The sequence below is a fragment of the Octopus bimaculoides genome, chromosome 18, assembly GCF_046866305.1.
Source record: "Octopus bimaculoides isolate indiv1 chromosome 18, ASM4686630v1, whole genome shotgun sequence".
NCBI lineage: Eukaryota > Metazoa > Mollusca > Cephalopoda > Octopoda > Octopodidae > Octopus > Octopus bimaculoides.
Genome location: NC_142945.1, coordinates 48,185,091 through 48,197,590, shown reverse-complemented (window position 1 = coordinate 48,197,590; position 12,500 = coordinate 48,185,091). Strand labels below are relative to the sequence as shown.

Below are 12,500 nucleotides of genomic sequence, written 5' to 3'. Positions count from 1 at the left end.
GTGGATGTGTGTGTGTACCTATATAGGCATATGTATGAGAATATATATATATATGTGTATATATAGGGAGAGAGAGTAATCCAGTAATCCTCAAACTAATAAATAAATAATTATAATAATAATTTCAGGTGAAACAAGCAGAATAAGTGTATTCACCGTATTTTTGTCTTGTACAATATGGCCAGATGTTTCAACCCTAGTCTCTGCGGAGTAAAAAATAAACAAAGCTAGAGTTAAAACGGGCATGTGCAACAGAAAAGAAACATTGCACACGGCTTCTCATCTTCTTAATGATATATGTAGAGCTTAGCAACAAGCACAACCGTCCTTCCTGGAGAAAGAATCGTTCAAACTATTGCGGCGAGCTGGCAGAAACGTTAGCACTCCGGGCGAAATGCTTTGCGGTATTTCGTCTGTCTTTACGTTCTGAGTTCAAATTCCGCTGAGGTCGACTTTGCCTTTCGTCCTTTCGGGGTTGATTAAATAAGAACCAGTTACGCACTGGGGTTGATGTAATTGACTTAATCCCTTTGTCAGTCTTTGTTTGTCCCTTCTATGTTTAGCCCCTTGTGGGCAATAAAGAAATATATAAGTTTAAAGAGTTGCCACCAGTGGTGGATCTAAGAGATATCGAACCACTATTGAAGTTCTACTAAAGACAAAAAAAAAAGTATGAAATTAAAGGAAAAAATAAAGAACAATTGTAAATAGTACATATAACGGTTCAAATGGTACTGCATGGGAGTGGGGCTCATGCGTCCATTTTCATTTTTATATAACTTTCATTTCATTTACATTCGTTTTATGTTTTTTGTCCCTACTGTGGTCTTGTCTGTCCTTGTGGTGTCCCCATTTGTGTTTTGGGGCTTTATGCCTAATAAAGAAATCGATATTTCGTCTCTGAGTTTACTGGTCGGACGTGTTATTACTATAACGCCACTATTATTTGGTGGTCGTTGCTGAGATGGAGAAAATGAAGACGTATGCAGCAGCGACGGGGAGTCGAGCTGCCGTCGTCCCAGGCCTGCTGAAGCAATATGAAATACATTGGAATGAAGACATGGCTGAGAAGGTTGGAAAATATAAAGAAATGATAAAGAAGGAGGGGCCAAACGTAAAGTTGACCCCATCAGAGGAGGAAAAGACGAAAATGGAAATTGGAGTCGTGGAGTATAAATCATTTTCAAGGAAAAATAGAAGAATAGGGAGTGCAACGAAGGAGGAGGTGGAGGAGTGTTTGAAGGAATTGCAAGAAGTTGTGTCGTTTTTTTTTTATAAGAGACAAGACATACGCGTCTGTAGAGATCACATTTGTATCGGAGGAGGCAGCAAAGAAATGCGCCAATAAGACGTTAACTGAAGGAAATTGGATGCTCTTTCCCAATAAGTTGGGTAGACGTCCAACGTGGATTAGAATAGGTAGGATCCCACCGAAAATAGAGTTGGAATAGGTAATGGCAGCAGTTTTTCCTGAGGCCCGAGGTGAATTTCGAACCCAGCACTCCACTGGTGAACTACGAGGAAATAAAAGATTATATAAAATGGTGAGTAGTTTTATTTTGGATAAATTATTGAGATACGTTCTGAGTTCAAATTCCGCCGAGGTCGACTTTGCCTTTCATCCTTTCAGGGTCGATAAATTAAGTACCAGTTACGCACTGGGGTCGATGTAATCGACTTAATCCCTTGTTTGTCCCCCTCTGTGTTTAGCCCCTTGTGGGCAATATTGAAATAAGAAATAATAGTTCACACTTCTGGCCACGTTGTAAGGAATCCATGAACTGTATACGCATGCGCGTTTGCATGTATGTATGTATGTATGTATGTATTGGAAGCAGGTTAAGGAGGGAGTCGACACCGAAAGAGCAAATATTTTGCATGAAGAATTTAAGCGTGCTGCTCGAAAGGCTGCTGCTTGAAAGCGTTGGGACTGGAGAAAGTTTGGCTTGCAATGTTTACAGTCGTGTATGCTTGTCAAGAGCAGGGCCCATTATCCACCAACGGAACCGCAAATGCAATATATAAATTAGTCCTAGAGCGCACAATGTTCCTAAAGATCACCAATGGTCTTCCTCGGTCACGAGTGGACGGCCATCATGTATGTATGTATGTGTCTGTCTGACTACATGCCTATCTATCTATCTATCTATCTATCTATCTATCAAACTGAAGAAGAAGAAGAAGGTTATAAACGAAGATGACTCCTATGTATTACTTTACCCAAAGGCTTATAGTTTTGTTAAAGAGAGTCCTTTCCATTAAATATATAAACACTACAAGCCGCATTTTTTCCTCGAATGAAGAAATCATTCATTTAACCGGGATATGTGTGGGCTTGTGTGTCTGCATAACGTTCAATTAGCAATAATTAGATAATTAGCAAGCATTAAACATAAGTGGTGTAATTAGTACTCCTAATTTTCAGAGTAAATAAAGATTATCCACCTCTTCACTTTTTATCTATCTATCTATCTATCTATCTATCTATCTATCTATCTATCTATCCATCCATCTATCTATCTACCTCATTATCTGTCTGTCTGTTTATCCATCTATCTGTCTGTTTACCTCTTTGTCTGTCTGTTTGTTTATCCATCCATCTACCTATCTATCTATCTGTGTGCGCGCATACACACACACACACACGCACGTACTTTATTTAGTACAGACTAACAGGTCACTGAATCGCTTTAAATATATATTTCACTCTACTCTTGTAGCGAGAACTCCACCGGATCGTTTACTATGCAAAAACGTATCCATCCATCCATCCATACATACATACATACATACAAATCTGCACATACACTGACTCCAAATACGGCACACGTAGACACATACATGCAAAAACACCCTGTTGATGTTGCTGAAATTCCAATGAAGGAGCCTTGGATCTAGGCTAGAAGCCGGTTCTTTCTCTATTGGCAAGAAATCTTGAAATAAAACGGAATAATCACGCGCATACGTATACACACTGTATCATATATAAACTTTATAGTACTCTTTACATTGGAGAAACAGGCCGATGTCTTGACGATTTCTTTCGGCAGTAACATTTGAAGTATTTCACTGCGTATTCCAGGCCACCCTGTCGTTACCCATTTCAACACACGGCCGGTTTTTAGCCAATTAGACATATTTGTTTAAACTGGACCCCGCGCCAAGAGAAGGTCCCACGCACACGATTCAGCGGAGGAAGCTATGATGAATTATTTTTAGTATACCATTGTGGTTAATGGTAGAGCCTCGAACCCTCAAGACTTTTTGGCTGAGACTGGTGTACTACACGAACCATAAGACCTCAATCTTCATCTTTTGGAGAGTAGAGGGTCCAACTGACGATTCTGTAATTGGTAGCTGTTTTAATTTACAAGTTTCACTAATATTCTTTTGACTCATCGGTCTCAATACAATCAAATTCGTCTGCTGGCATTTCCTTTTTTTTCTTAACTTGCTCCAGATTCTTCTGGTCATTGCATCATACGTCACAGAAAGATAATATCTGGAAGACATTCTCTCACAGTTGACAATCATATGATTGGTGTCTTCTGCCTTGGCTTTGCACAGCCTACATTTGTCGTCTGCCTTTTACACTACAGACGCTGGTGGGGAACTCATATTCTCGAAGTGTATGGATGTAGTCTTCAAAGTGGGATGTCTTAAACTATTCGATATTCCATTCCAAGCTTTTGATATGGTTTGTTCCTTTTATGGTTTGAGTTTTTCATGTCAAGTATCCATGCTCTACTTTCACAATGAACTGGTCCATTTTTAAAAACTTCGTTTTGATAAATAGAATTTACCAATGCTCCCCAGGGAAAGAGAGAGAGAGAGAGAGAGAGAGAGAGAGAGAGATTTGTATCAGCTCATATTTCATATTGCTTATCAATTTCATTAGCAATCCTAATTAGGCTGTTGATTTCATAGTCACAAGACAATTACTGGCCTCTTTCCTTTGCAGCAGATGTTACTTCTGCGTCACAATGCGTTTCAAATGGCACCGTATGTATGTATGTATGTATGAGGAGACTGTGGTGAGTAGCTATAGGCGCAGGAGTGCCTGTGTGGTAAGTAGCTTGTTTACCAACCACATGGTTCCGGGTTCAGTCCCACTGTGTGGCACCTTGGGCAAGTATCTTCTACTGTAGCCTTGGGCTGACCAAAGCCTTGTGAGTGGATTTGGTAGACAGAAACTGAAAGAAGCCCGTCGTATATATGTATATGTATACATATGTGTGTGTGTGTTTGTCCCCCCTCCCCAACATCGCTTGACAACCGATGCTGGTGTACTTACGTCCCCGTAACTTAGCGGTTTGGCAGAGAGACCGATAGAATAAGTACAAGGCTTACAAAGAATAAGTCCTGGGGTCGATTTGCTCGACTAAAGGCGATGCTCCAGCATGGCCGCAGTCAAATGACTGAAACAAGTAAAAGAGTAAAGAGTATATATATATATATATATATATATATATATATATATATATATATATAATGCTGCAAGCGTGTAAACGTACTGGCATGTCTCAATAGCCATTAGGGAGTTTTCCCAACTTTTCAACCCAAGGTAGGGAACTGTTTTATTTTTTTATTTTTTCTCTTTTTTTCGTTTTTTTAAAAATCTTTTCAGTCGTGTTCTCTGCTTTGTCCAATTTTCTAATCTAATTTTGTAAAACGGTAAACACTGTGAAGGCAACAAAAATATACATATAAATGTCTACGTTTGATAAATATGCTTTGACTCGGTATAAAGTTAGGACAGCATTGCTGGAATAGAATACGGAACACAAGTGCGCCCACTATATGTATATACAAAAGTCTATGCGCGCACGTGTGTGTCTGTGTGTGTGTGTGTGTGCGCGCGTATACATCATACACAGTTGTCAGTTCTTTCCACGTTTGCTCTCAGCAAACAGGAAATCTTGAAATCTTTAAAAGTTGGCAAATATAAAATATAAAAGTTGGTTCACTGAGTTGCGATTGGTTAGAGACACATACGCCGAGACACACACACGTATAACACGTATACATAATTATACACAGTCATTGATAGATAGATAGATAGATAGATAGATAGATAGAGACAGATAGATAGATAGATAGAGACAGATAGATAGATAGATAGAGACTGATAGATAGATAGAGATTGATAGATAGATGGATGGACAATCAATAAATAGACAGACAGCTGGATAGACTGATAGATAGATTAACAGGTAGTCTTACTCATTCGTTAGAGAAGCAAGCAGTGATCAAAAGACCGACAGACAATCAGACAAGAAAGGAAAAAAGGTTAAGAGTTGAAAGATAAACAGAGGAAGAAAGGGAGAAAGAGGAAGTAACGCATGGAAGATGGGAGCAAGTGTCATACGATGAGACGTGGTAGGAGGAGGACGAAGGTCTGAAAGGGAAGACATATTAAGAGGAGGAGGAGAGGAGGCAGGCCTTATCTGAGATGTGCGTGTGTGCGTGCGTTTATGTGGTTGTATGCATGTATGCTGTTATGTACATAAATCTGTGTGTGTTGAGAGAAGTTTGCTTATTAACAATCCCTGTTAATTACATAATTAGCAGCAAGGCGGGCGATTTTACAGAATTGTTTAAACGTCGGACCGAATACCTTGCGGTATTTAATCTGGTTCTTTGCTGTCTCACGTTCAAATCCAGCTGTAGCCATCTTAGCCTATTTATCTTTCCGGGGTCGATGAAATTAAGCATTCTAGACTAGGGCCGTGGATTAGACGGAATTGCTACAGCATTGCCGCTGCAATCCTCGTGTTAGCTGTGTGATATGAAGCTTGTTTTTCACTACATGCTTCTGCGTTCAGTCCCACTGCATGGCACCTTGGGCAAGTGGCTTCTACTGTAGCCTTGGGCCGACCAAAGCCATGCGAGTGGATTTGGTAGATGGAAACTGAAAAAAACTCACTTATCCTACACACACACACACGACAGCCGGGGTTGGTGTGTTTCCTTCCGCGAAATATAGCGATTCCGCAAAAGAAACCGATAGAACAAGCACCTGGCAAATAAAAAAAATTATTAAAATTATTTTTAAAAAAATGTACTGGAGTCGATTCATTGGACTAAAAATTCTTCAATGCGGTGCCCCAGCATGGCCACAGTGAAACGACTGACACAAGTAAAAGAATACATGTCATATTTTCCGTTTGTTGTCTTTTTATTTAATCCTGAGAAAAAAAATATATATATGTGTATGCCTATATGTATGTATGTGTATATGTGTGTTAAATGACAGGTTTGTTCCGACCCCTAAATTTCGGGTGAGGAGCGAGTGTACCTAGCTCCTACTAAAACGGATCCGACCCGAAGAATAGCACCTTGTATTTCTAATGAAAATCCCTCCTGCCCTTATTAAGGTAGACCCCCAAAAGAGCCATCAATCCACCTTGTAGCCGGAAGGCAGACGTATCTATTACTAGCTATCTACCTATCTTGTCCGTCAATCCTCCCCTTCGTCACTCTCCACCTAACACCACCTTTTCTTTCTCACCCTCTCATAATTTCTTTACTCCTTAAATCTCTACCTCTTCCTCTACCACTTCTCTCTCTCTCTTTCTCTCTCTTTTCCCTCACTTTCTGCTCTAATCTCTCTTTTCTTCTTCTCCTCCCCTTCCTATAATCACTCACTCCTCTATTTCTTTCCTTTTATCTACACCTCTCACTTCACCCCCTTTCCCCGTCTCCAATTTCTTTATACTTCCTTCTGCATTCTTTATCTTCCACTTCCTTCTTACCCGACTCCCTTATCATCCTGCCTTCCTCTCCCACTTATCTCTTATCTCCCTCTCCCTCCCACATTTTCCTCCAGTCTTAGTTCTTCCCTCTTCCTATTACTCACAGCCAATTTCATTCATGCTTTTCCACTTACTATTTTACTCTCTCCCCTTCTGCCTCCAATTATTTTCTCATTTCTTAATTTCCTCCCCTTCTCTCCTCACACACTTTTGCACTTTCTCTCTCTACATCCCTCTCAGTCCACTCAATCTCTTTCTTCTTTTTCTCTTCTTCTTCATATTTATCTTTCTATCTATTTTGTTTCCTTCTTTCACTCTTTCACTTCATCTCCTCCTACATTCTTGGTTGGCTTCAAGCTCCTAATTCACTTTGTTTTACCTCCTCTTCCTTCCCCTCTTATTATAGTTATTACACTTTTTCTTCTCCCCCACTTCTTCAGTCAATTTAATCCTCCTCCTCCTCCTCCCATGTTGTTGTTTACGCCTTCCTTTCTCTCTCTTTCACTTCCTCTCTTTACATTCCTTCTAATCCTCCCTCCTCCTTCTCCTCTCTTTCTATAGCCACTTTAAACAGTTTTCGCCGGTCGTTCTGTGATCATCCATGCTGTGAGTTCGCTCTCTCTACTCTTCTTTCTTTTCCTTGTTCTCTTTTCTTTTCTCCTTCCTTCCTTCCTTTCGCCTCTTTACTCATTGCTTTTGTTTGTCTTATCATTCCGTTCTTTCCGTTTGACCAACTTTTAGTCTCACGACCTTCTTTCGTTCGTTTGTAAAAGAACACGAAATCATCTCACATGTTCATCACTTAAGAACAATACAGACACACACACACAAATACACACGCACACACATTAATGTCTTAATTTACATAAACATATTTTGACAATTATACACACGCACGCGCGCGCGCGTGCAGAGTTGTCATCTCGCCCTAGGTTGGTCGTGATCCAAGACAGGCGTATGATCAAAAGCCGTTCCAACTATGCCAATCCGGTCTCTTTCTTTCGGGACATCAACGACTGCAATATCCAACGTCTCGTCTCTTTCTTGAGATTATGGAGCTTAATTTGAGGGTGAGTTAGCTGTTATTTCTAGTAAACCGTGCGACCAGAGAGCGGTGCCCTCGTTGACTCATCTCCGATGATGTAGTAAACTAACTCAAACATATACACATTGCACACACACACACATACACACGCACATACATACATACACATACATACATAATACATACATACATATACATGTGTTGGTCGTTTACTTTGAATTATGAATGCTGTAAATAATTCTTTTAATGTCAACATCTACACACATGTGCTGGTTCTCCTCACTCACTATACACTCGCTCCAGTATATATAAACTGTATACATTTATTTACACAGTTACAATATATACAGATAAGCGCTTTGCCCCGTGGCTAAGAGTTGATTTGACTCTTATTTCTAGCAATGCTGGTGCTCACTAACATCGTTAGTCACTAAAGTGACGATTGAACTTGTGCCTTTCGCTCTTTAAACTGCGAATAGCCACCTTAATTATATATATATATATGTACCGTATGTATGTATACTGTTGACTATTGTTTCTTTGCTTATCTTTTAGGTTTTTTAAAGTATTTTGGACGTGCTGACCAAACAATGCCTCGCCATACCAAATGTAAGTAGAACTACAGATTTCACACGTTCTATGGTTAAACATTTTGTTATTAGTGTTACTGGTGTTGTTTAACCCTAGGTCAGGCCTGATCTAAGGCTTACTACAGCTGTGATTATCACGTACTTTTTGTATACAGTCGTGTAGGACTACGTTATACGAAGTGTCATTCCATTTTCTTTCTGACAGCAGGTCGCCGTTTGGCTGCTGTTTCTAGCAATCGTGCAACTACTAACTACGTAGACGCACCTCCTTGGTCTGTTCTACTCAGATTTTAAATCTTTTAGTTGTCTCAGTTATTGGACTGCGGTCATGCTGGGGCACCGCCTTCCTTTTGCATGTGGAAAAATATTAGCAGCTCACAGTACATATGTGCGTGAGTGTGCGTGTGTGTGTGTGTATATTTTCCGTATTTTATGTTGTGTATCTTTATGCCTCTAAACTTGATGGTTCGATGAAAGATTTCGATAAAACTCTTGAGAGAGGTGCCCCAGATTGGGCGCAAGTGCAACGTTTGAGAGAGGACAATGCGAATGCATACACATACACGCATATATACATGTATATACGCATACATATATACATACATTTACTCAATCGCACATACATATATGTGTGTATGAATAAATATATGTTTGTGTGTGTATGTATGTCTATACGTAGGCTGGTATGTGAGCATATATATATATGTATGCGTATGTATATATAACAAAACAGTTTCCCTCTATAGTACACGTTTTGTTTTAACTTAAAGATTTTATAACTTGCCGATAGAGTGCCGGCAGTGTTCTATAGATCGGGAGTTCAAATCCTACCCGAGTTTGCTTTAACTTTCATCGTTCCAGGAACCGATGAACTACCAGTAAAGTACTGAAGACTCTTTGATTGCGTTCTTCTCTCATCCCACTTCCGACAAAACTTAAGAACTTGTACCGTACGTCAGAAATCATTGGTTATACCCCTAGGTTCAGCCTTCATCCTGAAGGTCTATGATAAAAAGCGTTCCGTCCGCGGCCAACCCGACTTTTGCGAACAGTGTGTAGTTAACATTACGATATCTTTCTACCTTTTGTTGCTTAACTTTAGCTTGCTTCAGTCATTGGACTGCGTCCATGCCCGGGGCACCGCCTTGAGGGATGTTTTTATAGCCGAACAGACGGCCTCGGGACTTTTTAAATGTCTGTTTCCTATTCTGCCTGTCACTTTTTACCGAACCGTTAAATCACGGGGACATAAACAAACTAGCATCGGTTGTCAAGTGGTGTGTGTGTGAGAGGAGAGAGAGAGAGAGAGAGAGAGAGAGAGAGAGAAACACGCAGACACATACATTAATACGACGGGATTCAACACAGTTTCCTTTTCCCAAATTCACTCGACCGGAGCTATTGTAGAAGACATGTTCAAGGTGCCTCGTAGTCGGAGTGAATCCACTCAGCCATGCTTGCGCCCATGTCACATTTTTAACGATGTTAAATTTTAATCTTTGGAAGATTTGGTTTCTATTTCTAGCAGACAAAAATGGTGACGACATAGATTCACTTGCTTTGATACTGTAGTAGTAGTAGTAGTAGTGGTGGTGGTGGTGATGGTAGTTATAGTAGTTGTAGTGGTAGTACTGATAGTAGTAATAGTAGTAGTAGTAGTAGTAATAGTGATAGTAGCAGTAGTGATAGTAGTAGTGGTAGTACTGATAGTAGTTGTAGTAGTAGTAGTAGTAGTGGTAGTTATAGTAGTAGTAGTAGTGGTAGTTGTAGTAGTAGTAGTTGTAGTAGTAGGAGTAGTAGTTGTAGTAGTGGTAGTTGTAGTAGTAGTAGTAGCGATAGGTGTAGTAGTGGTAGTAGCGGTAGTTGTAGTAGTAGTAGTAGCGATAGTTGTAGTAGTAGTAGTAGTGGTAGTACTGATAGTAGTAGTTGTAGTAGTAGGAGTAGTGGTATTGATAGTAGTTGAAGTTGTAGTAGTAGCAGCAGTGGTTGTGGTGGTTGTGGTGAAGATGATTGCACTAGTAGTTGCTTAGCTTTAGGGCAGACCTATTATGAAAGACATTCCAGCGGTGACCATCCCGTTGTTTTCTCAAACATAGAAAGCACAAGGCTCCCCACTCCCCTTTATCCAATGCCTTCTTTCCTGAGACTGCAGGAATGTGGTTCGAGTGAGATTTGGCTGCTATTTCTTGCAGACTGTGTGATCTCGCAGAGATTCGCATTGTAGTAGTAATAGTAGTAAGGATAGTGGTAGTGGTGGTAGTAGTAGTAGTAGTGATAGTGGTGGTGGTGGTGGTAGTGGTGGTGGTAGTAGTAGTAGTAGTAGTATTGGTGGTAGTAGTACTAGTTGTAGTAGTAGTAATGATAGTGGTAGTGGTGGTGGTAGTAGTAGTAGTAGTAGTATTGGTGGTCGTAGTACTAGTTGTAGTAGTAGTAGTAGTAGTAATGATAGTGGTAGTGGTAGTAGTAATAGTGGTGGTGGTGGTGGTAGTAGTAGTAATGATAGTGGTAGTGGTGGTGGTATTAGTAGTAGTGGTGGTGGTAGTAGTACTAGTTGTAGTAGTAGTAGTAATGATGGTGGTGGTGGTGGTAGTAGTAGTAGTAATGATAGTAGTGGTAGTGGTGGTGGTGATAGTAGTAGCACTGGTTGTGGTAGTAAGTGGTCAGTGTTCAAGTAGTGGTGGTGGTGGTGGTAGTAGGAGACTTTGTTCTTCCAAGTGTTGTAGTTGTTGTTTAGCCCCGAGTCAGTGCTGATCAAAGGTTCTCCAATGGAGACAATGCTGTCTTATTGCCACCACCAGCGCCAGGAACAATTTTTGTGTCACCATTACCATCACCATTACCACATACGTCACCCATGACAACAAACCACCACCTCCACCATTACTGTGTTCATATGTATGTCTGTGTGTGTGTGTACATATATATATATATATATATATATATATATCATCATCATCATCATCATCGTTTAACGTCCACTTTCCATGCTAGCATGGGTTGGACGATTTGACTGAGGACTGGTGAAACCGGATGGCAACACCAGGCTCCAATCTAATTTGGCAGAGTTTCTACAGCTGGATGCCCTTCCTAACACCAACCACTCAGAGTGTAGTGGGTGCTTTTACGTGTCACCCGCACGAAAACGGCCACGCTCGAAATGGTGTCTTTTATGTGCCACCCACACAAGAGCCTGTGTGTATAATATAATACATCTAATAATAATAATAACAATAATAATTGATTCATTTGTGTGCATGTACGGACATTTATGTATGTACATTTAAATGTACATATATGTATTTATGTTTATTTATGTATATCTATGTATATGTTAAAGTATGCATATATATGTGAGTTTTTACAGTTTTTACGGTTTTTATATTTTTACACTTTTAACTTAACCTTATGAACTTTCTAAAATCTCTGAAGAGGCTTAAAGAATCATCCATGTACCTCTATTTCATCCATTTCATCTATTAATTACTTCAGTCTACTGGAGTGATAAAAATAGAATAAGGTATGTCACCTCTGGACTGAAACAGCTGTAAGATATTATCCCATTTTCTGTCACTAGATGTACTTTTTGTAATTACTGATATGAAATAATATGTCACATGTGTTTGTATATTGCTATTGTCCTTTTAGTAAACAAATAAACAAGTAAATTGACATGATACAATATCTGCAAGTTGATGAATACCACCTATTAATCCCCTCCATTTTCTTATTGCTATATATATATATATGTTGTTGTACTTGGGGATGGTCATATTGCCAGTTTAGCCAAAAAAACACACGCACTGGCTAAACTGACAATATGACCATCCCCAAGTATAACAACATCTGTTTCAACACATGATTTCACATCAAAAATCTTGCAAAACAAATATATATATATATATATATATATATATATATATATATATATATATATATATTTGCTAAAATGTGTTATAAAGGAGGTGCTGAAAAGTTCCTGGCTTTGAGGGTATCACAAAAGGCCTGGCTGGAGCCCCAATCTTCCGAGTTTTTTTACAGGGCTTAGAAAAACTGAAGGACTGCTTCAATAAGTGTATGGATCTGAGAGGGGAATACGTTAAATAAAATCAT

At 39.6% G+C, this 12,500-nt stretch overlaps 1 protein-coding gene across 3 annotated transcripts in view; it reads left to right on the top strand.

The window, feature by feature from the left end:
* Nucleotides 1-7,130: 7,130 nt before the first annotated feature.
* The window catches only part of LOC106880090 (actin maturation protease), a 27,704-nt gene continuing 22,334 nt past the window's right edge, over nucleotides 7,131-12,500 (top strand). The window contains exons 1-2 of one of the 3 annotated variants that reach the window (XM_052974413.2): nucleotides 7,131-7,361; nucleotides 8,356-8,409. The gene's annotated coding sequence lies outside the window, so the exon portion shown is untranslated. Of the gene's footprint in view, nucleotides 7,362-7,406; nucleotides 7,826-8,355; nucleotides 8,410-12,500 lie in introns of those variants that run through there. The other 2 variants (XM_014929904.3, XM_014929905.3) reach the window with 2 other exon arrangements.